Genomic DNA, 27657 nt, shown 5'->3' with positions numbered 1-27657 from the left:
GGTAATATTTCTGGGTTAGCTGAGTCTGTAACCTGAAGCATATGTAACCTGAAGCGTATGTAACCCGAGGTACCACTGTATATAAAAACATAATAAAACATTAAACATTTAAAAACTTCCCTATACAGGATTGCCCTCAGATGGCTCGGGGGTCGGATAGCTCCATACCCTCCAACATTTCTCCAGTGAAAATAGCGACATCCTAAGGAAAAGTGGGACATTCTGGGATCAAATCAGAAACCGGGACGGCTTCTCTAAATCAGGGACGCCCCTGGAAAATAGAGATCTGCAATTCTATTGTCAAAAGTATTAATAAAGCTATAGGACCAGCAGCAGCATGGTTGTTCTTGTTCTGGAAACTGGGCCAGCGGAAATAACGCATAATCCAATCACCTTTTTTTTAAAAAATGGAGTATACAAAATCATCCATGTTAAACAACTACTTTGGGCTGATCCAGATGTTCAAAATAATCTCCTGGCAGAGGCTATTATTCTATAGCTATGCCAATATATCTTCAGTGAGTGACTTTGCTGCCTGAAAGATATACACATTCATGTTTGTCATGTAATGGCTCGTATGTGTGAATGGACCATAACAGATAACTTTCATACCAAAAATGAGAATGCAATGAATCCAGACAGAATTGGATCTTAGTGCCAAGTACAGATAAGTTATGTTGGATATAATCCAATGCTTTCTTTCTCAGTGGAGTCACACACTGAAATTAAGGCTTCTTCTAGGTGTATTTATAAATAAATGCAGGTAGGTGTGCTTCATGCAGATGATTCCCATAACCGCAGCAGCTGAAAAATACCATATGTTTCCACAATTGTGCAAGTAGTCAGTGGGAGGCTGTGCCTGCATACACAGCCTGGGACATATGTTAAGGTTCTTCCTGTAAATTGACCTTGGTTTCACGTAGACAGCTGAACCAGCTCAGATTCTGCATGTCTGAACTGGCTCTGACTAGCTATACAAGCTGCAAGATTTCAGACCTCCAGATACAGACTAAGGCCAGAAGGAGAAATATCGTATACATAGTTTGACATATTGCTTCACTTTTAAATGCGTTGACACAATATAGTAAGCTGCTTCAACTATTCTTTATCTTTCTTTCCGTGTTCCATAAGATCACAGCTGGTCTGTTTCTAAAGCCCAAACTGTTGAGGAATCCTGTAAACATTATCAAGCTTACGGATCTTGAAGGACAGCTCTGGCAGCAAAAAATGTGGTATAGGAATTGCCAAATAAACAAGCAATGCTGAACAAATAAACAATTAAGGTGTGGGTGCTGATTTGCCAGTTCACACCAGACCGGAATGGTTGTAAAGTGGCATTTGCTGAATCATTGAAAACCCTTAGTCATGTGAACACAATCTTGCTGAGTCAGAGCAATTTGCCACATAGAGCACAGGAAACAAGGGCAATAATGGGTTGAGCCATTAGCTTCCAGCTGGTTATACTCTGGGGACACCCTTTTGGCAAAATGAGGGATGTGCTTGCCGTGATTAAAATAGCTGCTGATGCTGTGTGCATTCTGTACATTTTCTAATGCTATTAAAAAACCCAAGCAAAACTATTGGCTATCAGTACATATTGTTGTAGTGAGTTCCATAGTCAGTGATGTTGTGAAAGTGTCTTAAAATCCCATTGGTTTCCTTTTTAATTATGAAAAGGAAAATATAGTTGCCTCCCATTGATTCCCCCCCCCCCCCAAGTTTATTTCCACATGCCTCTGTAAATGCAATCCCATCTCTAGATGTGGGTAGGAGAGAGGTTTGTGAAGTAGTTACAGCAGAAAAGTGGTAGACAAGGAAAATGTAAAGAATCCCTTGCCCACCAGCTTCAAAAAGTGCTTTCCCCCAAGATGGTTTCTGTGACTGTTTGCATGAAGTGCGTAGCTTGGACTATATTACAGCACTAAAAGTGTGTGCAACCCTTTGGTTTACATGAGCAGTGGGATTAGAAAAGTGGATTAGATTAATTAGATTGAACGCAGTGATGAATAAGGGAGAGATCTTCTGCAGCTGGCTAGAATTTAGTGCATCCATTTAATGGAAGAATGCACTCGGATCTGAGAGTTTTGTGTCCCAGTCCAGCAAACACAGTGTGGGTAGACTGCTGTACTTGGATGTGCAGAAGAGGGATAGCTGTCTTTAGAGGGATAACTCAGTCGATAGAGCACAAGACTCAATCTCAGGGTTCGAGCCCCACATTGGGCAGAAGATTCCTGCATTGCAGGGGTTGGACTAGATGACCCTTGTGACCCCTACCAACTCTACACTTCTATGAATCTATAAGCCCTCCAGCAATGGACCACCTGAATTGGTTGACCAGTAAAAAACAACAACCTTCAAAAGCTATGGTGAGGCAAACCTTTATTAGGCCCAACCAAAATGTCACAACATAGAAAGCAAACTTTTGAATTCTCCCAAACCCCTTTATGAGGCTGGATGTTACAAATGGCATTGTGGGGGAGGGGGGAGCCAAGAAGTTCCCAGACACAGAAAAATGCACCTATCTGTGGCATATCTGTGGCTTCAGTGGCACATGGCCTGGGCTCAAGAACATGACAAGTCTAGCAAGTGAAGCCAATCCTAGTGCACTGGGATGGCCTTAGTGGGGGGAGGAAACTGCTAATCTGGAACAACCTGCTTTCCTGCTGCTGTCACCTTGAGCCCTTCATGTAGCACCTAGTTAACACAGAGGATTTAAATAGGCTCTGAAGCATTGTCAGGAGGGCAGAGCTCCGTATCTAATTTTGCATTGCATCTAGGTTCCTGAAGAAACTAGTGTGTGTAGGGGGACTCCCCACTTTACTCTGCTTTTGTAGGAATGGATGGAATGCTGTGAATCCAGTTGGTGGAATGATGTGTTGCATCTCTTAGTCCAGAATTCATACACAGGAATGTGCAATGCTTTCTTAGAGTTTGAGGCTCCAAAGGGATACTAAGATCAAAGGTTCATGGATCCCTGCCCCTCAAGTACATAAATGTTTTCCAGGACTATTTTGAGCTATGAATCGGGCAGACCAGAGTGATTCAATCTTGGCCATAAAGGACTTTGTACAAACACTTGCATGACTTCCTATATAGCAACAAAACATTTTAACACCTCTTTGATTGCAAATGAAACAAAACAGCAACTAGCGGATCGGTTACAGGCTGCTGCAGCAATTTAGGAACCCAAAAATTGGGAGTCGTCATCGGGAACACTTGACACGAGCACCAGCAGTCATATTCCAAGCACAACTCAATAGCGTCGGGTGTGGCCTGGTGATAACTTGTGTTCACATGCCAGCTCGGCAACGAAGCTAAGCAGGTAACCTTGGGTCAGTCACTCTCAGTCTAATAACCCACCTGCAAGGCTATGCAGATACAATGGGGAAAATGAATCAGACACTTATAGGAAGGGTACGACATAAATGAAACAAACGATGGGTCAAACTGTTGCCATCTGAACCGCCCCTTGCCACGAGGCAAGAGGTGCTGTAAAGTAACAGATGTAGCAGAAGCCGTAGAAATGTCAACAGACCAATTTGGAGTCTGTGGATGGGTTTCGCTTCCCACTCCCTCTCTCCATTGGCTCTTTGGCAAAATGTACAGTGGTGCCTCGCAAGACGAAATTAATTCGTTCTGCGAGTTTTTTCGTCTTGCGAATTTTTTGTCTTGCGAAGCACGGTTTCCCATAGGAATGCATTGAAAATCCAAAAGGAAACAAACTTGCAATACGTTTTCGTCTTGCGAAGCAAGCCCATAGGGAAATTCGTCTTGCGAAGCAACTCAAAAAACGAAAAACTCTTTCGTCTTGCGAGTTTTTCGTCTTGCGAGGCATTCGTCTTGCGAGGTACCACTGTACTGCTGACCAAGGCCTCCTGGCAATGGACAGAGGGGTTCTCAGTAGCACATCTACAGAAAACTTCCCAGTGGAGGCTGACCAAGGTTTGACCCTCAGCACCCTCAGACCTTCCTGTTTGGCCTAGTTTTGGGTGCCAGGTGTTGGAACTGGTCCAGGATAATTTGAGTTTTCAGCTTTTTCCTCTCCTGGTTTTACTGATGTACTGTAAATTTAAAAGTAGCATTAGTCGAAATTATTTGGGTGAAGCAGTCAGAAATATAAGCGAACAAAAACAAAACAAAACAAAACCTCCACAGCAAACTTTTCAACAAATTTGGAGTCATTATTATTATTATTATTTAATCTTTATTTTGTAGTCACTCTGTGAGGTTTTTGCATTTCACAGAATAGATTGTTGCAGTTCAGAAGTGCACCTTGGTGAAAGCCACACAGTGAGTCATTGACTTGGGACCAGGTCACTTAGGGCCAAGTCTCACCCGCTTAACTAAGACAAATGGGTCTGGGAGGAGAGAAGGGCGAAGCCAGCAAGTTTCTATGGATGCATGGACTAACCACAGGGTTGCAGTAACAGGAGGAAGTATCTAATTTCACCGCTGGTTAAGCAAGTCCTGGGACAATAAGGTTCCTCAGCAGTTGAAGGGGTAGTGGGGTAGGATTTAAAGCAGACTTTTGGAAATAATATACAGAGAAAATACTGTCTTGGAAAATAACGTTGTTTGTCGTTGGCGGGGTTCCTTCGTTCAGGGAAATGCTTAAAATGTGTAGATTATTATTTTTTTACTTCAAGGGAAAAGGTGCAAGGTTAATTGAGCACTGCAAATTGACAAGTTATTTTCTACCTTATTTTCCTCTTTCTGATGATATCCTGGCAGAGTACATCTTTTGGAAGGGTAGAAAAGTATGGCCCATATCCTTAATCCAGTGATACTTTGTTTTCTTTACCAAATAAAAATCAGTGTACTCTTCACGTTCATGGCTTTATAGTGGTGTCCATATTTCACCCTGAGTAGCTATTATCATGGAAAGTAGCTTGCAAGAATAAATTCCCTGTCTGAAGTAAGAATTCTTTCTGTGTGTGAAGGATGTTGGACGCCACTTGCAAGACCATGTGAGGCCCAAACTGCATATTCCTTGGACTTGCGAGCACATAAGTAAGGTGTTATAGCTTGGCATATTCAATTGAAAAATAACCAAAATACTACTAAAATGTTTTTCTTTAGAACTACAGAATAGCAGGCATTGTGAAGGAAAGGCTACTAACAACTTTTTCTACTTTTTACCACCACATTTATTTACTGTAATGCTAGAATTTTATTTTATGCAGTGGATCTAAGTATGGCTTGCACTTGCACTCAGTAAAACATAAAACAATTTTGAACATAGTTAAATTCAAAACACAGTGACTCAGTCGCAAGTCAACAGCAAACACTTGTTTTATTTTTTTCTGCAATATAGTGCCCCCAAAGGAGCTAACGTTTCTAACAAGATAGTATCTGAACTGCAGCACTAGCTTTTACAGCGTGATGCCCCATCCACAAATGTAACATGCTGACGAAGTATATACCATTACCTCAATTTAAAGAATGCAACATCCTGCAGCAATGTTTTTTTAATCCCCTAATCTAAAACCAAAACCCAGTTTCTCTACATTACGAAGTTAAATCTGAACCTTTGCTTTCCACAATGCTTCCTAGCAGAGCACAGAAAAATCTTGCATTTAAATCATACGTATACCTCTTGCAGAAATTTCTGCAATGCAGTGACTGTTAGAGGAAGAAATAGTAATCGACGTGTTTCTGTGACATACTACCCCAAACCTGAGCAAAGCTTTTTAATTTTTTTTCCCCATGATCAAGTACTGCTCCGAAATTAAATTAAAGCAACAACGTGCTTCTCGCAGTGCAGTGCCAAAATCCTTACCAACTCCCCCAGCCCTCTGCAATGCAGTAGTCAAAATCCGGAGCAAAATCCCCCAACTGCAGTGTCCGCGTCTACTGCGACTAACTACTGCGTCTCACACGGTCCGCTCCTAAGGCTGCCCCTTCAAATAATTTAACCTTCCACCGGGTATTTTGGGAGGCTGATGTATACGAGGTTTTTCTGGACACGGGTTGTCTCGGCTCCCCCAACGCTTTCTCTCTCCCCCCCCCCCGCGATCTAGTGGGCCAGGCTACTCGTGTGAAAGGAGCCTCTTGCGCGTGCCAATACAGCACAAAAAAAAGTTGCGGGTGGTTTGGGAAGCCTCGCCGGGGAATCGAGGGACGGTCGCTGCCAAAGTGAGCTTCTTTTGCCCGGGGGAAGCCCCGATCCCCACGATCACCGCCGCCGCATACGTGGCGGGGGGAACCGGGGAACTTGGGCGCCGCCGGTTCCTCCCCGAGTCAGTTCTGCTTCCCGATTGCAGAGCGCGGAGGGAGGCGGCGGGGAAGGAGAGAGGAAAGGAGGGAGACACGGCGCTCCTCCCTCGCCCGCCCTCCTTCCCCGGGGCTGGGCTCCAGGCAGGCGGCGCCTGCAGCTCACAGCTGCCCCGCGTGAGACCCGGCCAAGCCCGGTGCTCCAACCGCAGCAGGAGCGGGCCGAGCGAAGGGCGAGGAGCAGGCCCAGCCGCGTGCGAAGAAGCCGCGCTGCTTTCCCGCCTGCGGCCGCTGCTTGCATAAACAAGGCGGGCGGGATGCCAGAGGAGCTCCGCCGCGCTCGCCTGGGAAGGAGGGAGGGAAGGCGCTGAAGGCCGGGGCAGCACCGAGAGAGAGAGACCAGAGGGTGGCCTGACCTGGACTCGAGGGCAACAGGCAGGCGGGGACGCTGCCTGGGTGACCTTGGCCACAAGTCACAGCCTCTGCGCCTGACTTGCTCGCCAGGGTTGCAGGGGAGGGTAGAAGGGAGGCGAGGGGGAAGCTTGCGCGCTCCTCCGCCTGGAGCTTTTTTGGGGGGAAATGTGGGCTATATCAGTGGAACGAAAGCAAAGCAAACAAACGCATCCCCGAAGTAAACCCGTCTCTGTCGCCTGCTTCCAGAGGGCTAGCTGTTGTTTTGTGGTTGACTTGGGCTGTGTGTATGCACCATAGGGGCATTCCAACTCCTAGGGGCCATGGCCCCTTCGCTCCCCCCCAAAATATTTGAGGGGGTCCAGCCGTGGGCATAGCCGGGGGGGGGGCGGGAGGGCAGTGCCGGATTTACCTATAAGCTAAACAAGCTGTAGCTTAGGGCTCCACACTCTTGGGGGCCCCCAAAAAATTTAAAGGAAAAAACACAATGGATGTACATTTCCAAAATATAAGATAAAAAACAAATAAAATAAAACCTCCATGCAGCAACAGTGTTTTATGTTGTGTAGGCTCCTATTTGTTAGGTGTGAATGGCTTTAGATACCTGTTAGGTCCATAAATTACTATATAGCATATATTCAACACAAAAAACAGTGACGGTTGTTGACAAAGGACAGCTGGGCATCTAAAGGGCCCCATTACCTTCAGTAGCTTAGGGCCTCATCAAACCTAAATCTGGCTGGGGGGGGGGACAGCTTCCCCCACCTAAATCAAGTAAATAATAAAAATGCTTAACTCACTGACCAATTGTGTTGCAGTTCTGCCCCCCCCCATATAAAGCCTGCTCCCATAAAATAAAACATACCCCCCCAATTAACAGGCATTGCAGTTCAAATGGTGTGTATGCCCCATGCCCTGTGATCAATTAAGCGGGCTTGTTTGTTGCCCCCCCCCCCAATCTTTATTCAATGCACACCTGGTCTGCACTGTACCTCAAAGGGACATTCAGAGCACTTTTTTTCTTTTTTTTACCTCAAAAGAATTCTAGTTTTCCCCTCACAGAGCTGCAATTCCCAGTTACTCTTAACAAAACTATTGACACCCAGAATTCTTGGGGGAAAGCATGTGCTTCGGAGGTACAGTGTGTACGCAAGTCACTCATGTTGCTAGCAGTGGCGTTTCTCTGTGTGTGGTTCTCACGCTTGAATATTGGGCGCCCCATACCCTGATAAGCAAGTTCCCTATACTGTATGCAAAGATTTTCCTTTGTTTTGAACGGAGGAGCAATCATGAGCCATGGCCTACAGTAAGTGTTAGAACTGCTTTGTAGGGCTACCCCTGCAAAGGGAAGGGAGCTAGGGGCCCAACTAGATTGTTTGTCAAGTGGCTTGGCCTTGTTGGATTGTGTGTGTGTGTTTATTTTTTAAAAAAACCCACAAAGTTGATTGGGGGATGTTAATAACTCTGACACACAGAAGGGACTGATCAGAAATGGGACCTGCTATTTACAATGCGAGGAAAGGTGAATAAATTAAAATAGGAATAGAAGCCCTTTAAGACATTTTGGAATGATAAAATAGAACCTGTTTCCTTTGAATCAGAAGATTATCATCAGATTCTTGAATGTAATTTTAATCATTTGCAAACATTGCTTTTGTGTGTGTTTATTGTAAGGTTTTTCTTCAGTGTTTTACGGTTTTTTGCATGTTGGTTTTGTAAAAAAATGTTCAGATGGTTCTGAAGAACCTGTGTAGAATGTTAATATATTTTCATAGTTTTAAATTCAGTGTCAGTTTAATGATTTATTTCGGAAGCCAAGCAGAAGTTTAAATTGTATTATCAAATCTAAGGTAACATTCACACCACACATTTAAAGCATTATACTGCTTTAAATGTTCATGGCTTCCTCCATGGGTGTAACGGGGGGGGGGGGGGCAGGGGGCCAGCTGCCCCCCAGATCAAGTAAAACAATAGAAATAACTAACTGACCAATCACGTGGGTTCTGCCCCCCTAACTAAAGTCCTCACAATCTCTGAAAGAATGGTTAGTACAGCCATTAAAAGAAGTTTGTAATGAAATATTGGAAGGGAAAAGGGCACCAGAGTCGTGGAAGGAAGCATATATCACACTTATACCGAAAACAGAGTCTGAGAAGACACAGCTTAAGAACTACCGCCCCATATCTTTGCTTAATGTGGACTATAAAATTTTTGCAGACATTTTGGCTAAAAGATTAAAAAAGGTACTAGTAGAAGAAATTCATAAAGATCAAGCGGGCTTTCTCCCGGGCAGACACTTGTCTGACAATACGAGGAACATAATTAATATTCTAGAAAAATTACAAGTGAATATTAACACTAAAGCAGTTTTGATATTTGTGGATGCAGAGAAAGCCTTTGACAATATTTCCTGGAGTTTTATGAAGAAGAATTTACAGGGGATGGGGGTTGGTCAAGGTTTTGGAAATGGTATAGGTGCAATTTACTCAGAACAAAAGGCTAAATTAATTGTGAATAATGTAGTGACGGAAGAATTTAAGACAGAGAAAGGAACACGACAAGGTTGCCCAATCTCCCCACTGCTTTTTATATCCGTCTTGGAGGTTCTCTTAAACATGATTAGAAGGGACCAAATGGTTAAAGGTATACAAGTCGGAGCTAAACAGTACAAATTGAAAGCATTTGCCGATGATTTGGTATTGACATTACAGGAGCCAGAATCTAGTACCAAAAGAGTACTGGAACTGATTCAAGAATTTGGTCAGGTAGCGGGTTTTAAGTTGAATAAGATGAAAACTAAGGTTCTAGAGAAAAATCTAACAGTGACTGAAAGAGGTTTCAGAAGGAGACAGGATTAACACTGGTTAAGAAAGTGAAATACCTAGGGGTCAATATGACCACCAAAAATGTGAATTTATTTAAGGATAACTATGAAAAATGCTGGATGGAAGTGAAAAAGGATTTAGAAATATGGTCAAATCTGAAGTTATCATTGCTAGGCCGAATTGCTGTGATAAAAAGGAATGTATTGCCAAGGATGCTGTTTTTGTTCCAAACATTGCAAATTTTGGATAAAATGGATTGCTTCAAGAAGTGGCAGAGAGATATTTCTAGATTTCTCTGGCAGGGCAAGAAGCCTCGAATAAAATTTAAGATATTAACCGATGCTAAAGAAAGAGGTGGATTTGCCCTGCCAGACTTTAAACTTTATTATGAATCAGCCGCGTTTTGCTGGCTGAGAGAATGGCTGCTTCTTGAAAATACTGACGTGCTGGACCTAGAAGGTTTTAACAATGTATTTGGGTGGCATGCATATTTATGGTATGATAAGGTTAAAGCACATAAAGCGTTTAAAAACCATATTGTCAGAAAAGCACTGTTTAATGTCTGGATAAGATATAAGGACTTGCTTGAAAATAAAACCCCAAGGTGGCTGTCACCAATGGAAGCGAAGGCTCAGAAAAAGCTCAATATGGAGGCCAATTGGCCGAAATATTGGGAAATTTTGGAACAAGAGGGAGACAGACTAAAATTGCAGAGTTTTGAAAAACTAAAAAATAGAGTGCGAGACTGGCTCCATTATTATCAAATAATGGAGGCGTACAATTTGGATAAAAAAATTGGCTTCCAGGTGGAAAAATCAAAATTGGAAACAGAACTGTTAGATCCCAAAATTAAGAACTTGTCAAGAATGTATAACTTGCTGTTGAAATGGAATACTCAGGATGAAACGGTGAAATCAACTATGATTAAATGGGCACAAGATGTAGGACATAATATTATGATGGCTGACTGGGAACAGTTATGGACCACAGGTATGAAGTTTACGGCATGTAATGCCCTAAGAGAGAATATAATGAAAATGATCTACAGGTGGTACATGACACCAGTCAAGCTTGCAAAAATATATCACTTGACCGATAATAAATGTTGGAAATGTAAAGAGACTGAAGGTACATTTTTTCACCTTTGGTGGACGTGCCCAAGGATTAAGACATTCTGGGAGATGATTTATAATGAAATGAAAAAGGTATTTAAATATACCTTCCTGAAGAAACCAGAGGCCTTTCTCCTGGGCATGGTCGGCCAATTGGTGCCAAAAAAGGATAGAAGTTTCTTTATGTATGCCACAACAGCAGCAAGAATACTCATCGCGAAGTATTGGAAGACACAAGATCTACCCACCCGGGAAGAATGGCAGATGAAGGTGATGGACTACATGGAACTGGCAGAAATGACTGGCAGAATCCGAGACCAGGGAGAAGAGTTGGTGGAAGAAGATTGGAAGAAATTTAAAGTTTACTTACAGAAACATTGTAAAATTAAGGAATGTTAGAAGGATGTTGGAATGAAGTAATGTGGTTTTAGCAGAGATGCTGTAAAGGATTAAGAAAAAACAGATTGTTAAATGGTGAAAGGAGGGAAAGCAAAGTTACATTATATTAAGATAAGATAGAGGACATAAACTGGAAAAGATGGAAAGGACTTGCTGAAATAGCTAATTGAACTAGAATACAAAAAAGGGAGGTGTGAGGAGGTCAAGGAAACAAGCAAATGAAAGATAAGTTATGGGAAGATTCATTGTGTTTTGTTTTTGTTTTGTTTTTTCTTTTTGTTTTTTGTTCTTTATTGTGATGTGATGTTCTGTTTCTGCTTAGTATGCTGTTTTCTATTTTCTCTTTTTGTAACTTTTCAAATCTTAAGAAATATTATTTAAAAAAAAAACAAAAAACAAAAGTCCTCACAAAAGTCCTGCCCCACCCACAAAAATCCTGGCTATGTCCATAGCTTCCCCAAATAATTCTGGGAGCTGTAGTTTGTTAAGGGTGTTAGGTGTTCCCAATTAGCTACACAGAGCTACAATTAACAGTGATTAGTGTTAACAGTCAGTCCCTATTCATAGGGAACTCTAGGAGTTGTAGCACCACCCTAAACAAACTTCCAGTTCCCAGGAATCCTTGGAGGAAGCCATGACTTATTTAAAGTGGTATAATTGTGTTCCAAATGTATGGTGTGAATGTGGCCATCAATTATGAATTTAAAAAGTCAGCCACTAAAGTCCAAGCCATGTGCCAAACATCAATTCTTGGTTTGGCCATAGGATTAAATTAGGTAATGATCCGGCCAAAGTGAAGCACTCTGAAATCTCACCGAGTTAAGTGGGACAGACTGACGTTGTTGCGTCATTTAGCCGCTGAGTTTTGCACAGTCACTTTCCCACTGGTTTGCAACACACATCTACTTCCCGTGCCATTGTTTGCACATTGAGCCAGGAATAACCTGGGGGAGGAGAGATTCTGCAAGAGATCAGATCTGTGGAACTTTCTCTAGGGGTGATTCTCCCACGGTGCAATATGGAGCAAAGGCGAAGTGATCTCTTTTTATGGCCTTTCAGAGCAGGAGATACACTTCTGTGCTAAAGCTGGAATTGGGAAACCGGGGCCTTCCAGATATTTCCGGACATCCGTTCTAGCCAGTGTGGGGAATGGCTGCAGTTCAGTGGTAAAGAATGCAGACGATTCCAAGTTCAATCAATGGGATCTGCAGGTAGGGCTTGGGCAGACCCTTGCTTTGAAACCCTGGAGAGTAACCCCCAGTCACTGTAGAGTAGAAAAACATTTTATCAATTCATTTAATTTCTATACCGCCCTTCATCTGAGGATCATAGGGCAGTTTACAATACAAAACCACAAAAAGACGTAACATAGCAACCAAACAAACAAGAACACACAGCTTAAAAGGCCATAGATTGTTCAATTAGCCAAAGGCCTGAGAAACAGGAACGTTTTTGCCTGATGCCTAAAGATATGTATTGATGGTGCCAGGGGATGTTCTTCCTGGGAAGAGCATTCCACAAGTGGGGAGCCACCATTGAAAAGGCATGTTGCCACCCTCTGGGCCTCTTATGGAGAAGGCCCGCAAAGAAGGGCCTCATATTTTTTTTTTAAAATAACGTTTTATTAATTTTCCAAAAAAACCCCCACAAAAACAGTAACAATCTCAAATTAAATCAAAATAAATTGACTTCCCGCTAGTCCCTTCCTTGGTTCCATTGTTTATCAACGTACTGCATGTCCATTGTAAACCGTTGTATTACTTATCCATTCAAAATTAAATTACAAGTAGTATTAAAACCCTGCCAATGTATTAACTTGAGTACATTGCTTTTGAATATATGCAATAAGCTCCTTCCAATCTTCCTTAAATTTGCAATTGTCTCTTCCTCTTAGTTTCATTGTCAATTTTGCAAAATTTTCAGCTTATTCTATTAATTTAACTTGCCAATCTTCTTTAGCTGGGACACCTTCTTCTTTCCAATGTTGTGCTAATAATATTTGTGCAGCTGTAGTTGCATACATACGTAAATAAGTTCTTTGGTGATCTTAGTAAATCCACTCCAGTAATACCTAGTAGGAAATCTTCTGGTTTTTTAACAAAAGTTATTTTAAATATCTTCTTCATTTCATTACAAATCATTTCCCAATATTTCTTTACAATTTTACAATCCCACCACATATGGAAAAATGTCCCAAGAGGGACCTCAGATAATCATTGCAACTATAGTTGTTAAAAGAGGGATTGATTGTTAAACCACTCTGGGAATTGTACCTTGCTGAGGGGAATAGAGGTACTCTAGCAACTCTCAGCAGGTTTAACAAACCACAGCTCCCAGAATCCTTTGGATAAGACATGACCGTTTAAAGCGGCGTCACAGTGCATTAAATTTTATGGTGTGACTGTGGCCTCTGTATAAGGCAATTTCCTATATTCCATAGCTAATAGTCATGGATGATGGGAGTCCTTACAATGCCAGGAAGCTTCCCAACCCTGTTCTAAAAGGAGAGGGATATTTGTGTGTGCCAACGTTTAAGTTTCAGGCAATCTGCTGAAATTAATTTGAAAGACTTCATTTGCTGAGTTCTGCAAACTTTGTAAACTGCTTTGTGTTTATTTTATTGGGGGGGGGGAGTTAAACTAGACTGGGGAGGGGGGTCAGGTGCTCATTTTATAATAAAAAATGGAAGTGCCGGTACTCTTATATTGTGGTGGGTGCCAGCACAAAATGGCTGCCATGGGCAGCAAAAAAAAAGAGAGAGGTGTCATTACTCCATACTGGTGAGTTGGCTGAATGCAGCTGAGAGGAGGTGTGGTGGTGGTGGTGCATTAAAGAGCGCACTGAAATTGGGAGCTGGGGAGAAAAGCCTCGAAGCTCCCATAGGGTACTGGAGCAGTTTTGGAGACTGGAGTTCAGGAATATTTGTTCCTCTTAAATGGGAGTTTGGGCGAAAGCGGGGTTTATGTGGAGGCAGTTGTGACCCTTCTGTGAGGTTCTTCAGAGCCAAGGTAGTGGTGGGTGGTTGTGTATGCTTGTACACAGGTTTTCCGGCGCTTGGTTGGAAGGTAGAACTGTATGGGGTGTGGTGTGGTATTATTGTAGGTGTTTGTGAAACTGAGGTAGCCTGGAATGTAGGGCAGTCTCTTTAAATAAAACAACAAGGTTATATTCCAACAGCACACACACACACACACACACACACACACACACATACATTTTAAGCCTATGCACAGCACTGCAGTTTTCCCTGCAGAGAGATTTATTACCCTTCTTTCCAGAGAAAGCCAAGGGATTTGCTCCCCCCACCATCCACCCCCATGCTATTTTTTGGTGCAGTCAGATTGGGTTTGCAAATGCAGTCACACGTAGGCACAGAACAGCTGCAGAATACAAAACACCAATCAAGGTGTCTAGGCGTTCGCTCACCCTCTTTGCCTGGATATATTTTTTTGGCACAGAGGCACTGCAGAAGTTTTTGAGAGAGGCGAGCTTTGTAGGTCGGCGTGAGTTTTGCTAGCTGCTCCTCCTAACCTAGAATTCACCTAACTTGGGCAGCATTCCACATTTCAGCTTTTTTACAGTGAAGTCCTTTGATGTTGTTTGGGGTTTTGTTTTTTGTTTTTTAAAAAAATACGTAATCCCCAAGGAAGTTTATACAAAAACCAAGGTCATCTCATATGCCAGCAGCTGCGTTAGGGCAATTTGTCTTTTTGACCCTGACCGATTCGTGCCGCAGCCTGCTGCTCTCACTTGGGTAATTAAGATAAACTTGCACGTGTAGCAAAATGTTTGGACACAGTTATCAGTGTGCACTGCGGCTCGTGGTTTCCTTGCCCACAGGCATGCTGGCTTGAAGGAACTTGCTTGGCAGTTGATTAATAACCTATGAGCAATTGGCTCTGGAACTGGGTTGAGTAGATGATTCACCAGTATATTTTAGTTCAGCCTTCCCCAACCCAGTGCCCTGCACTTGTTTTGGACTACAACTCCTGTTGGCCATAGGCAGCGTGGCCAATATTTGTAGTCCAAAACATCAGGAAGGCACCAGGTTTGGGAAGGCTATGTTTAGTTCAACATCTCTAGGATGCCAGCTTCTCAACCAGCTGCCATAGCTGTGTCTTCAACAGCGGCTTGGTACACAGATGTTAGCTGGCAGTGGTGTTTATCCCCATGCCATAATGAGTTTGCCATGATTTTTGCTGCACACCAAACTGTTGCTAAGTGCACAAGAGCAGCTCAGGCATTTTCCCTTGGTCAGTTGGCAACTCTCTATTCATTTATTTTATAAATAACTATCAGTACAAGAGGGCAGGTCCCTGCCCCAAGGAGCTTACATTCTAAAATTTCAGCACGCAAGGGAAACAGAAGAGGCAGGAGTAAAGAGGAAAGCAATATGCAGTTGTTTTGGTTGCACGTGCTTCAATAGTCTTCAATACAATCTTGAGTTAACAGCAAGGGATGAAAACTAGCCAAATGTTTCCTGAAAAAGCTGGGCTTAAATGAGAGATTTAAAGGAAGGAACAGAGGTGATAACATGCAGGGTTCCTGGAAGGCAGTTCCAAACATACCAGGCACCATGAGAACACGATGTTAAACTACTGTAGATGGGTCTCTGAACTCATCCAGGAGGACCCATTATACATCCTTATGGTCAAACTCCAATGGTAACTACTACACTTCCATCACCTTATTTCTGCCTCCTCACGTCTCATGCTAGAAGGGGCTATCTCACGCTAAGGCCACCCCAAGACATCTTGGGGCCAGAGGGGCAAAATCCAACAACATTACGCTGTTGTGCAATTCCCATTAATTTCAGTTGGATTCCCTGCCGGATTGTGCTTTATGGGTCTCGACTGTCACTCACATCCATCTCCCTTAATGGTACCAAAAGCCCGCTCGCTGCCTGAGGCTGCTGTCACATAATATGACCAGCATTGTCCACAGTTCAACAAAAACCATAATCACCATGCCATGACTTAATTTAATTGCCATTGGGGTTTGCATAGTACCTGAACACACCCACACAGCCAAAACTATGACCTGGTATCATAGTGATGCCAAATGATTGACAGGCAAGGTAGCTCCATCCACCTGTTACACTGGCTCCCTCAGGGTGCGGTGGGAAAGACAGGGATGCAGCCTAATGGCTGGATCAAGTTCCTAGATTTAACACTAAATGGCAAACGAATGGCTGGACTTCAGTGTAATCACCCAAGAGCAAACGGCCAGTCTGTGGTTGTAAGAGAGACACCTGCCCAGCAACACTTAACATTAGGAGAAGAGTTTTACAAGCTCCATTTTAAAAAACAAACAACCCAAAATACACCTTGGGATGGTGTCCCGGTTCACCCGGAAAGTGAAATGCGACTGTATTACGAAAGGCAGGAGACTTAGGAAAGGAAGTGTACCAGCCAGAAGAAGGGAAACAATGGTTATGGGAGCTGTTTCAAGACCAGGTTGGGAGCACAGGAAAAGGTGATGATGCAGGGGCCAAGGAAAGAGACAGTGGCCACAGAAGCCTTAGTAAAGGTGGTAGATGAAGCAATAAGCAGAAGCCAAGGAGTCAAGTTGTTTTGATTCCTTTTAGTTTAGCTTTCCCTTTAAGGAGGCAGATCTCGCCATTGGTTTCGTGTTGTTTTTATTTTCAGAGTCTGCTTTATTGGATCAGGGCAAAGTCAAACAGGGTCCACCCTGCCTGGCAAAGCCACCTGCCATGTGCCTTTCCAGGGTGTTGTCTCCAGCCAGCAGGAGGCCTGCCTTTCTCCCACCATCCCATGTGAGTTGCTCTCTTCTGCTCCTTGTGTTTTCAAAAGCCGTATCCATCTGAGAAGGGCTGTTTGTTTAGAAAGCCTTGCCTCTCTCGGTCACGTGTGCCGCGCATGTGAGGCGCATTCCATTTTTAGCCACAACAACTTCTTCACTAGACAGCTCTGCTGCAGTGACATGTGCAGAGCCCGGGAGGGAGGAGACACGACACGTGTATGAGCAGGATCTGAGCCGTGCGGGGTGTGCGTGTGTGTGTGTAGTTTTCTGGCTACAGGAAATTCCTGTTACAAAGCAAGGCATGTTTTATTTTGCAGGCTGGGAGAGCGAGGAGGGATTTCTTTTTTTTAAAAAAAAGAAGAAGGGCAGGCTCAATGAACCATAGTGTGAGGAGGAGGAGGAGGAGGGACAAAAACAGCCACCCTAGACCAAGAGATCTGTTTGTTTGGGTTTTTCGAATATGTCACTAATCCCTTAGCAGATATTAAAGGGGAAGGGGAGGTGGGAGTTTGGGGAGGGGGAGCCCTCAATGCAGAGGAAACTGCAGCACAACCAAATGTGGGGTGTGTTTACATCTGCAGCGGATTTCAACGCCCTTTCTCCGTGAAAAAAGCAACAAAATGCACCAGGAGGGGGGGAGAAGAAGGCAGGCGTTGTTCCTTGCCATACACAGAACATGTAAAGTGAAATGTTCATTTGGACCAAAGAGATTAAAAGGCAAGGTGCAAGCTTTCAAGTCACAGAGCAGGGCTTTGCAGATTCAATTGGTTTTGAAGGGGAGGGGGAAAGTTTTCAGTTTCTGAGCATAGTATTTTAACCCTATACCTATGAACTGGTTTTTTCATATAAATAATAATAATAATAATACTGTTATTTATTTTCATGGTTCAGAAGATAAATTTTTGAGAAAACAATTGTTACAACAGTAAACAACAAGTAACTTGTCCCGATAAAATTACAGTGCAGACTTTTATCATGCCATATGTTAAAGTTTCATTTGATTACTCGTAAGAGATCACGTCACATTTTCCCTTGAGTGCTGGGTGGATTCCTGCCACAATCTGAACCATTTATGTATTCAAATAAACATTTGCCATATGTTATAAAAGGAATATGGATTGTGTTTGCCCTTTGCTGCTCCCACCTGGCATGTTAGTTTCTCAGCCAATGCTATTGACCATACTCTGTTATACCAAGAATCAATGTTCAGCCCATCACCGGTTTTCCAACGTCATCTGTGGACCGTTTTAGCCTGTGTCAAATATAGGGGCCTGAGTCACATCATTCCAACCCCAGTTCTGATTTAGCCGGGATGGCTTTTTATTTTATTCGGAAGTCGTTGATTTTGCAACCAGTGGCTGCTGGCAAGCAAATTTTCAAACTTTTATTCTTGGCAATCAACAGTATAGAAATGCACAAGTGGCTGGCAATACCATTATCTTTTGCAGAGCCAGATTGGGCCGCTGTCAGCTTTTGACATCCACAAGCCCAACCAAGTGCATCTGAAAAGGCTACATGTCCCCAGGCTTAGCAGAAGCCTGTCCTATTGCTATGTAACCTTTATCTGTCTTGTCTTATTTTCTGGACCCAAGAAGACAACTGTGCATGCTGTACGAAGTTGGAGCAGACAAGTTGTTACAGAATCACTACACACAGGAAAACCACACAGGAAATAACAAGATTAATAAAACCACTGCAGTGTTCATTCACACAAGCGATAGAGGAAAAAATGCCCTCTGGGGCTGATATATGTCAGAGAATTCCCACATGTCAGTTCCAGCATTCCAGTGGAACTCTATGCTCGGAATGCAGAAGGCAGCCTGTTCTGATGGTTAATTCTTTTGACCTGGAAAAGCCTTCGAAAGCTAAAATTATTTTTTCGTGCTTTCCCTTTCCCCAAGAGATAGGAAACTCCACAGGCAGCCCTTTACAGGGCTCATTCTCTGTGAGATATGTTTATGGTCATCTACAAATGCACATGTTGAGCAGAGGGCAGACACCCAGACAGAAAGGGCAAGTCTTTAAAGCAGCATTGATTTCCCCAAAGCAAAGCATAACCTCTTGCAAACTACTGGGGGGGGGGGGGGGGAATCAGATTCTCCCCTTTCTCATTGGCTACAATCAAAACCACCAAGCTGTTCCCTTCAGCCCTTTTCCAAGTACAGTGGTACCTCGGGTTACAGACACTTCAGGTTACAGACTCCGCTAACCCAGAAATAGTACCTCGGGTTAAGAACTTTGCTTCAGGATGAGGACAGAAATCGTGCGGCGGCAGCGGGAAGCCCCATTAGCTAAAGTGGTACCTCAGGTTAAGAACAGTTTCAGGTTAAGAACGGACCTCCAGAACGAATTAAGTTCTTAACCCAAGGTACTACTGCAGATGAAATGTCCAACAGCTAATAGCCACCAGAACCCAGATGTCATCATTGCTCATTAATCTAAAATATCCAGCTTTATGAGCAAAAGTGTACTTTAAAAGAAGATCATTTTGTGTTTGCATAAGCATTTATTTCTGGAATTCTGCTTGGAAATGCCCCAGCCATCAGAAGGGCTTATGCTTTATGCTATATGATATGGGTCAGGTGTAACAGATCCAAACATGAAGTCTCTTAATTGGGGCAAAGGGGGAATAATATTAGTGTGCGGACAAATAAGAAGCAGAGTAGTTTCCATAGGGCTGGAGCAGAATTGGGCATAACTGTTTGAAAGAGGAAGTGAAGAGCAATCATAAATTCCTGCATACCTTAACCAGCTCATGCATTACCTGCAATTTAGGGGAAGGGGCTTAAATTTGTCAAGTGAACCATTGTTTTTAGGTGTATTTAGTCCAATCTGAAATTAATCCACTGGATGGAAGGAATATATATAAAGTTGCTTCCATTGATGGCTGAGAAATCAAATTAATATTTGGTTTCTGATCATTTTACTACCATTGTCATTTACATTTTGTTGCACTACCGCTACTCATGCAATTATTTAGCATTTAATTGGTGGTGAGTACAGAAATTGATTCATTTAAGATTTCGGCTCTGTTGCATGCAGTGGAGTTGAGGGTAATAACAAATTATAAAACAGAACCTGTAAATAAGTCTGGGGCAGCAGCTAACCTGTGGACAGAAGATGCTGTTATATTCCAAGCTCCATATGCCCCAAACCAACATGGCCAATGACCAAGGATGATAGGAGTTGTGGTCTAACAGCATCTGAAGTGACACCTGTTAGCACTGATGCAGTGCAGGGCTACTTAAGTATTGCTATTATTAGAGAAGAGTTCTGCTTCTGCTACCGAGTCCTTTTCCATTGAATTAGGTAAAGGTAAAGGTACCCCTGACCGTTGGTCCAGTTGCGGATGACTCTGGGGTTGCACGCTCATCTCGCTCTATAGGACAAAGGGGCCGGCGTTTGTCCTCAGACAGCTTCTGGGTCATATGGCCAGCATGACTAAGCCGCTTCTGGCAAACCAGAGCAGCCCACGGAAACGCCGTTTACCTTCCCGCCGGAAGGCTACTTGCACTTTGATGTGCTTTCAAACTGCTAGGTGGGCAGGAGCAGGGACCGAGCAATGGGAGCTCACCCCATCGCAGGGATTCGAACCGCCGACCTGATCGGCAAGCCCTAGGCTTTGTGGTTTAGACCACAGGGCCACCGCATCCCTCCACTGAATTAATGAACCATTATTTCCTAACAAATAAAAATGGTGGGGGGGGGACCAAGTCAAACACATTGCATGGACAACAGCGTAGCAGGGTTGCAGCAGTGTCTGATGCACAGCTCACCTTGGGACAAAAATGGAGGTGACATAGGTGCATACAGGCATGCAAGGGGAGAGCGACCGCAGCTGCACCAAGCTGACACCAGGAGCCACCTAGTGGCCAGAGGTCGTAATGTCTGTGAAGCATGCTGTGATGATTCTGTAACCTGGCAAATACAGTGGTACCTCGGGTTAATAACTTAATTCGTTCTGGAGGTCCGTTCTTAACCTGAAACTGTTCTTAACCTGAGGTACCACTTAGCTAATGGGGCCTCCCGCTGCCGCTGCACTGACGCAGCGCGATTTCTGTTCTCATCCTGAAGCAAAGTTCTTAACCTGAGGTACTATTTCTGGGTTAGCGGAGTCTGTAACCTGAAGCATCTGTAACCCGAGGTACCACTGTAAATGTAAAAGCCATGTAATGTAATGTGGTAAATGTAAAATTGCAAATGTCCTGTGAACAAATAATTACTGTAGAATAGAGTTCCTTGCTGTCTCATTGTGGCAAATTCCAAAGGACTTTCACAGCAAAGCACAAAAGGCATCCTAAAGCCCAACAGATTCATCATGGCGTAAGCTTTTCTGGGCTGCGCATTCCATGAGACCTTAGGCTCACAGAATAGTAGAGCTGGAAGGGACCACGAGGGTCATCTAATCCAACCCCTTGCAATACAGGAATCTTTTGCACAATGCGGGACTCGAACCCACGAACCTGAGATTAAGAGTCTTACACTCTACCAACTGTGCTGTCCCGCCTTATGCCACAAAAAGATAAGGTTTGACTTTAAGGTGCTCCAAGATTCCTTTTTGTCTCCAGGGTTGTGTATGTGACGCTAGGGAGGCGGGGAGAAGGCTGGGGATGGGACTTCAATAGTGTCACCTAATGTACTACAACAAACAAACAAACAAAAAAGGTAGAGGACCCCTGACAGTTAAGTCCAGTCACTAATGACCCTGGGGTTGCGATGCTCATCTCACTTTACAGGCCAAGGGAGCCGGCGTTTGTCTGCAGAGTTTTTCCGGGTCACGTGGCCAGGATGACTAAACCGCTTCTGGCGAAACCAGAGCAGCGCACGGAAAGTCCGTCTACCTTCCCGCTGGAGCGGTACCTATTCATCTACTTGCACTTTGACAAACCTAGGTTGAAGTAAATGGGTGAGGGAAGGCAGAAGACCCAACCAGGTTTGAGGTAAGAAAAGGTTAAGATTTAAAAAGGCTTCTTTGTTATAGATTTAACCCAAGGAATGCTGGGAGCTGTAGCTGTAGGAGAGAGCTGGGGGTTTCACATAGACTTTTCAGCCTTCATACATGGGTGAACACAGGAATTTCCCCCCTGGGGCAGTGGGTAAATTTAGTTTTTCAAATAACTGGACAAAGAAGTATAAACTGCACTGGAGAACTGGTCAACTGTTTCTGGTAGATTTGATGACTGAGCAGTGGCAAGACCTTGGTGGCCTTACCTTTCAGAAGCTACCTGCTCCATTGTTTCTCAACTGGTAAGGCCTTCTGTTCAATCTGTGCATAGAGCTGGCATCTAGATGCTGGCCTTCCACCCACAAATGAAGCCCTCCGTTCTTTTCTTGGCTGTCTCTAGCTTTTAATGAATTGCACTGCTGCTGCCATCAACTTCACAGCTCCCTTACCATTTTAATATGCGCATGAGGCATAGACAACACTGCAATACAGTCTTGGGTTTGTTCTAGGTTACTCTGTAGGGTGGGCATAACCCTTGCTCTCTCAGCTCTTTCCATATGAACCTACCTGGACCCTGAGATCATCTTCTGAGGCCCTCCTTTGTGTGTCCCCTCCTCAAGAGGTTTGGAGGGTGGCAACACGAGAATGGGGCCTTTTCTGCAGTGGCTCCTCGTCTGTGGAAGTTCGCTTGGCACCCTCATTATACACCTTTAGGCACCAGGCAAAAACGTTCCTTTTTAACCTGGACTTTGGTTAAACTGATTTACATCCTTGGCCTTTTAAAATGTGTGTTTTTTATGGGGGGGTATTGAGTTGCTGTTTTTATTTTTATTAGGTATTTTGTGGTTTTATACCTTGCTTTTATTCTGTGAAGTGCCCTGAGACCCCCAGGTATAGGGTGATATATAAATTCAGTACATTATCATCATCATCATCCAGTCCTGTTCTTTGCAATATAGGTGTAAGAGTTATCTGCATTGGCAATGACTGTGGGTTTTTTTTTAATGTTTACCAGCTGAGAGGTGGGGGGACTTTTTGGGGGGGTAGTGGTGAAGAAATAAGACATGTGTTAAAAATATTATGTATCACCATCTTCATTGCTACCTTTTGTTTTTGGGTACCTTTTGTCCAGTACACAGCTATACTAAATCCTGGCTACCTGAATTGTTTTCTGCTGGGCAGCTATTATTACTCCACCAAGGAAGACAAGAAAGGAAAAAAAGGACTAAAAAAAAAGAACCCAGAAGTTCCTTCTAAAGACAGTGGGTGTTTCATTCTAGTTATCTCTTCATGTGATTGGCTAGATCTGCTTTCCTAAACATCAGTCATTGCTATGTCTTCATTTGTTGGTTGAAAACCCTGAAAGACAGGAAGAGGTAAGTTTCTCACAAAACAAATCGGCAAATGTGCCTGCGCATTTTGTCTCATATCTTGTGTTCTACAAGTTGTAAAATCTTCCTGCTTGCACTAGTAGCTCTCCTGGCAAACACCCTTGGTACCACAAGATGTCAGTTCCCAACATTTCTTTGGAGGGGAAGCCATTACAGTTAAACTGGAATTGTAGCTACACTTCAGGGTGGTTTGTGGGCCTTCATGCCCTGAGATAGAAGGGAAGACGAATCTGACAATGGTTTGGAATCTTTTAACATTAACGGAATCTTCAGAACAGGTGGGCAGAGGCAGTTCTGCCACCCTCAAACATAGCAAAATTTTACATTTCTTGTTGTCACCTGCTCCTAAACCCCAAATAGTGTGTGAAAGAGGATAAGATTCTTGGAAGTGTGAGGTCAACCAGATGTACGCTTGACCCTTGCCCTTCCTGGCTTATTAAGTAGTCAGAGTATCATGTGTCAAGTGCATTGTAGTCAGAAAGTCTGTCTGGATGGGTGAGGATAGTGGTCAGTGAATGCGTCAGTGGGACCTGATAAAACAAGTGCCATGGGTCCAAGCAAGAATTCCCCAAAGCTACCTTCTGTATGTGCCCTGAAAATGGAAGCAAAACTATCACATCACCATGCCCCTAAGTCACAGTGGAGTTAAAGCTGGGTTTGAAACTGATTGTATTTCTCTCTCTCTTTCTCTCTCTCTCTCGCTCTGTGTGCGTGTGTGTAGTCCACATGACATCCTCCTCATCTAAGTGGCAGCCCACACTTTCCCCAGCCTAAATTCAGATTTTACCAATCAGTGCACATGGGAAGAAACTCCAATATAAAATTGCATGTTGCTGTGGACGTACCAGAAACCCAATGTGCGGGTGGTGGTGGTTTCTTTAATTGTGTGAGGACATTTCACTGGGTTTTGTCCATCACCAGACCACCTGCTTCCATTTTGTTCCCACCAGCACAAAGGAAAAGATAAAGCCTGATTTTTCTTGCTGGTTCTTGACTATACAGGCAAACCCCCCCCCCCCATTTGCACAATTTCAATATGCATGTGACTCTGCGCACGTGCATTGTGCTGAACCCAGAAGTGACCCAAAAATGGGGCAGAGGTGGAACAGAGTGTTTGCAGGCTTTTTCAATAGCGTTTCAAATATATGTGATTTCACTGATTCATGTGGTGCCTTGGAATGTAACCCCCACGTAAATGGGGGGTCGCATATATGTGTGTGTTTAATTTTAATAAAATTATTGTGTCCCCCCCTTTCTAGCTGTTCTTATTTTATCTGTAAGCTACCTTGAGGTGAGGTATAATAATAATAACGGCATTGTATTTTAATTTTAAAAACAACTTTTTGTGCACAACTGCTCTTACACAAAACAGCTGTATTAAAAATAAAACCTGACCTTTCTGCTACAGGAGTATTACCACCAGACTCTTGGGGAGCTGGATCTTTGATTCACCACTGTGTTGGATAACAAAACAAAACAAAACAAAACAAAACAAAAAATTCCATTAGGAAATTGCTCTGTGGCACCAAAAGGCTCTCTGTGCCCCACCAGTGGCAGACCTTGGGGTCTCAAATTTCAGTGGTGTCATATGCTACACCAAAATTCAGTGCCTCCTGCCTCTCGCACTCCATTCTAAATCATAGTTGTGATGTCCCCTGTTGTGCCCCTGAGGCTCCACGCCCAGCGCAACTGAACCGGTCATGCTCCCCTAAATCCACCTGTGTCCCCACCTCTTTGTCTTTCCACCTTGCAGAGATGAGGTGGCTTTAATTTAATTTATTTTAAAAAACAGGTTGGCTAGGTGCACTGCAGAGCTAAGTGATAGCTGAGAGGCATTTGGGGGGAAAGGAGGATAGTGTAAGGCAGGCTGGAGTCTCAGCTAGCACTTAGCTCTTAAAAAGTGTCACACCATATATTTAAAGCACTCTTATATCATTTTTAATAGTCATGGCTTCCCCCAAAGAATTCTGGGAACTGGATGCTGAGAGTTGTTAGGAGACTCCCCACAGAGCTACAATTTCCAGCAACCCTAACAAACAACAGTTCCTAGAATTTTCCAGGAGAAGCCATGACTATCAAAGTGGTTTAAGAGGGTTGTAAGTTTATGGTGTGGGACGCGGTGGCGCTGTGGGTTAAACCACAGAGCCTAGGACTTGCCAATCAGAAGGTCGGTGGTTCGAATCCCCGCGACAGGGCGAGCTCCCGTTGCTCGGTCCCTGCTCCTGCCAACCTAGCAGTTCAAAAGCATGACACCTTACGGTGTTTCCATGCACTGCTCTGATTTGCCAGAAGTGGCTTAGTCATGCTGGCCACATGACCCAGAAGCTGTACGCTGGCTCCCTTGGCCAATAAAGCAAGATGAGCGCCGCAACCCCAGAGTTGGTCACGACTGGACCTAATGGTCAGGGGTCCCTTTACCTTTTAAGTTTATGGTGTAGATTTGTGTTGTCACCTGGTAAGGGTGTGTTTTTTAGAGGGGAGAAAGGAGTAACCATTGTGATGCCCTGCGGCCTAAGCTGAGACAGCTGATATAACCCTTTTGTAGTTTTCTATCGTTTCCAGCTATCTCAATACTGATATACGGTAATGATGATATTTAAACCTCATAATGGAAGAATTATTTGGAAACTGGTATTAGTTGACCAGCCCCCATGTAGAAAATGGAACACCTACAGCTCATTCAGAGTCTTTGGACAGCTTTAATGTTGAGTTACATGGTGCATCCAATCTAGCAGCCAGTTAAACACTGGGGCCTTGATTTATAACTGAGGATATAATTTGAATAATTTTAGGGGATTCATTTACGACTTCATTACTTAACAGAATGATAAACTGTTAATATTCTTTTTGTCCCTGTTCCTACTCTGGCAACACTTATTACAGGACCTAATTATGTCATCCATAATAATAATAATAATAATAATAATAATAATAATAATTTATTATTTGTACCCCGCCCATCTGGCTGGGTTTCCCCAGCCACTCTGGGCGGCTTCCATAGAAACAAAAAATACAGTAAAATATCACAGATTAAAAGCTTCCCTGAACAGGGCTGCCTTAAGATGCCTTCTAAATGTCAGGTAGTTATTTATCGCTTTGACATCTGACAAACATCAGGGGGTCAGTTCACCTGTTCAATGCAATCAGCTGCCAGAAATGCCCTTCTTCATTCTACATAAGATAAACAGACCAGACTCGTTGCAAAAGAACAAGCTCTGGAATATACCAGGGAGCCAAATGAACTCGACAAAGCAGGAGATGGCGCTCAAGAGCAATGGTTGTTCCAGAGGTCAGCCTGGGCTTTGACAGGAGTGCCAAGAAATCCCTCTGAGCTGTCTGGAAACTCACTGGATCCGAGGGCAGACCATCCTAATAGGTTCCCTGCCTCTGCAGAGAGGGGAAAGTGCTGAAAGCCTAAATCTCAACAGGAAGTGATTTGACCATGACAGTGGACTGGTGTCAATATCCCCCAATTTCAGATTACCCTCTAACTGCCCAATCAAAAAAACAAGGTCCAGGCAGGGAGACTGGTAGGTGGGAAGCCAGCAGAATCCCTAATCTATCCCGATTGCCCAATACTAGGCACACACACTCTAGATCCCCCCCCCAAACTGGACAGAGGAAGAGAATCTCTATAAACCACAGCAACTCCCCCTCTTGCCCCTCAAGTCTGCCCAGAGTACCCAGGTGGGCACAGCTGGCTGAGACCAACTTCACCCTGTTCACCCACCCAGGTCTCAGTGATACAGACTGCATTGGCTTCCTCACCCACAATCCAGTCATGGATGAGGGAGATCGTATTCCAAGCTGACCTGGCATTCAGCAACAGCCATGTACAGACCCAAGGGCTGGCTGACAGGACAACCACAATTCCCCAGGTTGAAGGAGGAAGGGCTGGCACACCACCAATTGCCTGTGCCATGTGCCCCTTACCCAGCTTGCCCCACCTCCCATACCATACCTCCCCCTGCTCTGAACTACTGCAATTGCCCCCTTGCTCTTGCCAGCTCCTCTCTCCCTGGCACATTTTTTCAAGTGAAAACAAAACCAAACAAAATCCACACAGTCATGCATTAACGCATGGCTTCCTCCAAAGAATCCTGGGTATTATAGTTTCTTCCTCACAGTGCTACAACTCCCAGCACACTTAACAAAGTGCAGTGCCCATGATTTGTTGGGGAAAGTAATAGGTGCTTTTAATGTGTTGGATGTGCCAGTCTAAGCCAACGAATGGAGACCAATATTGGATTTGCTAGTCTAAAGGTGTCTCAAGACTCTTGTTTACGTTTCGTGATATGGCATATTTAGTAATTCAGAACATAGCCTTTACTGCAAACACTTTATATAAGGTTAACTGAGGTTTCACTGTATGTTTTGAGCGCGAATTACCCAGTGTTCCCTGCTTGCCTTCTCACCAATCAACATATACTATTTTCTAAGAGCGCCTACAGATGAATTGGTGTACGGGTGTTTTATTTTTATTTTTTTATGCTGAAAATGTCCCCCTTTTTTTTTAAAAACTCCGTGCCCCCCCCCGCCCGCCTCCTCCACTTCACGCGCCCTTCCTCGCAGGCGAGCAACTCGCCCCTCCCCCCTCC

General features: G+C 43.8%; 1 long non-coding RNA gene across 1 annotated transcript in view; it reads left to right on the top strand.

Annotated features, from left to right (window-relative positions):
• The window catches only part of LOC308461439, a 32707-nt gene extending 9773 nt beyond the window's left edge, over window positions 1-22934 (top strand). Inside the window, exons 3-5 of the long non-coding RNA XR_013978888.1 lie at window positions 16609-16736; window positions 21460-21663; window positions 22801-22934. This is a non-coding gene — a long non-coding RNA (uncharacterized lncRNA). The remainder of the gene's footprint in view (window positions 1-16608; window positions 16737-21459; window positions 21664-22800) is intronic.
• Window positions 22935-27657: the final 4723 nt, after the last annotated feature.

Source organism: Podarcis pityusensis (genome assembly GCF_964106645.2).
Source record: "Podarcis pityusensis genome assembly, chromosome: 13".
Classification (NCBI taxonomy): Eukaryota; Metazoa; Chordata; class Lepidosauria; order Squamata; family Lacertidae; genus Podarcis; species Podarcis pityusensis.
Note: the sequence above shows the minus strand (reverse complement) of the source record. Positions and strands in the feature narration are given on the sequence as shown.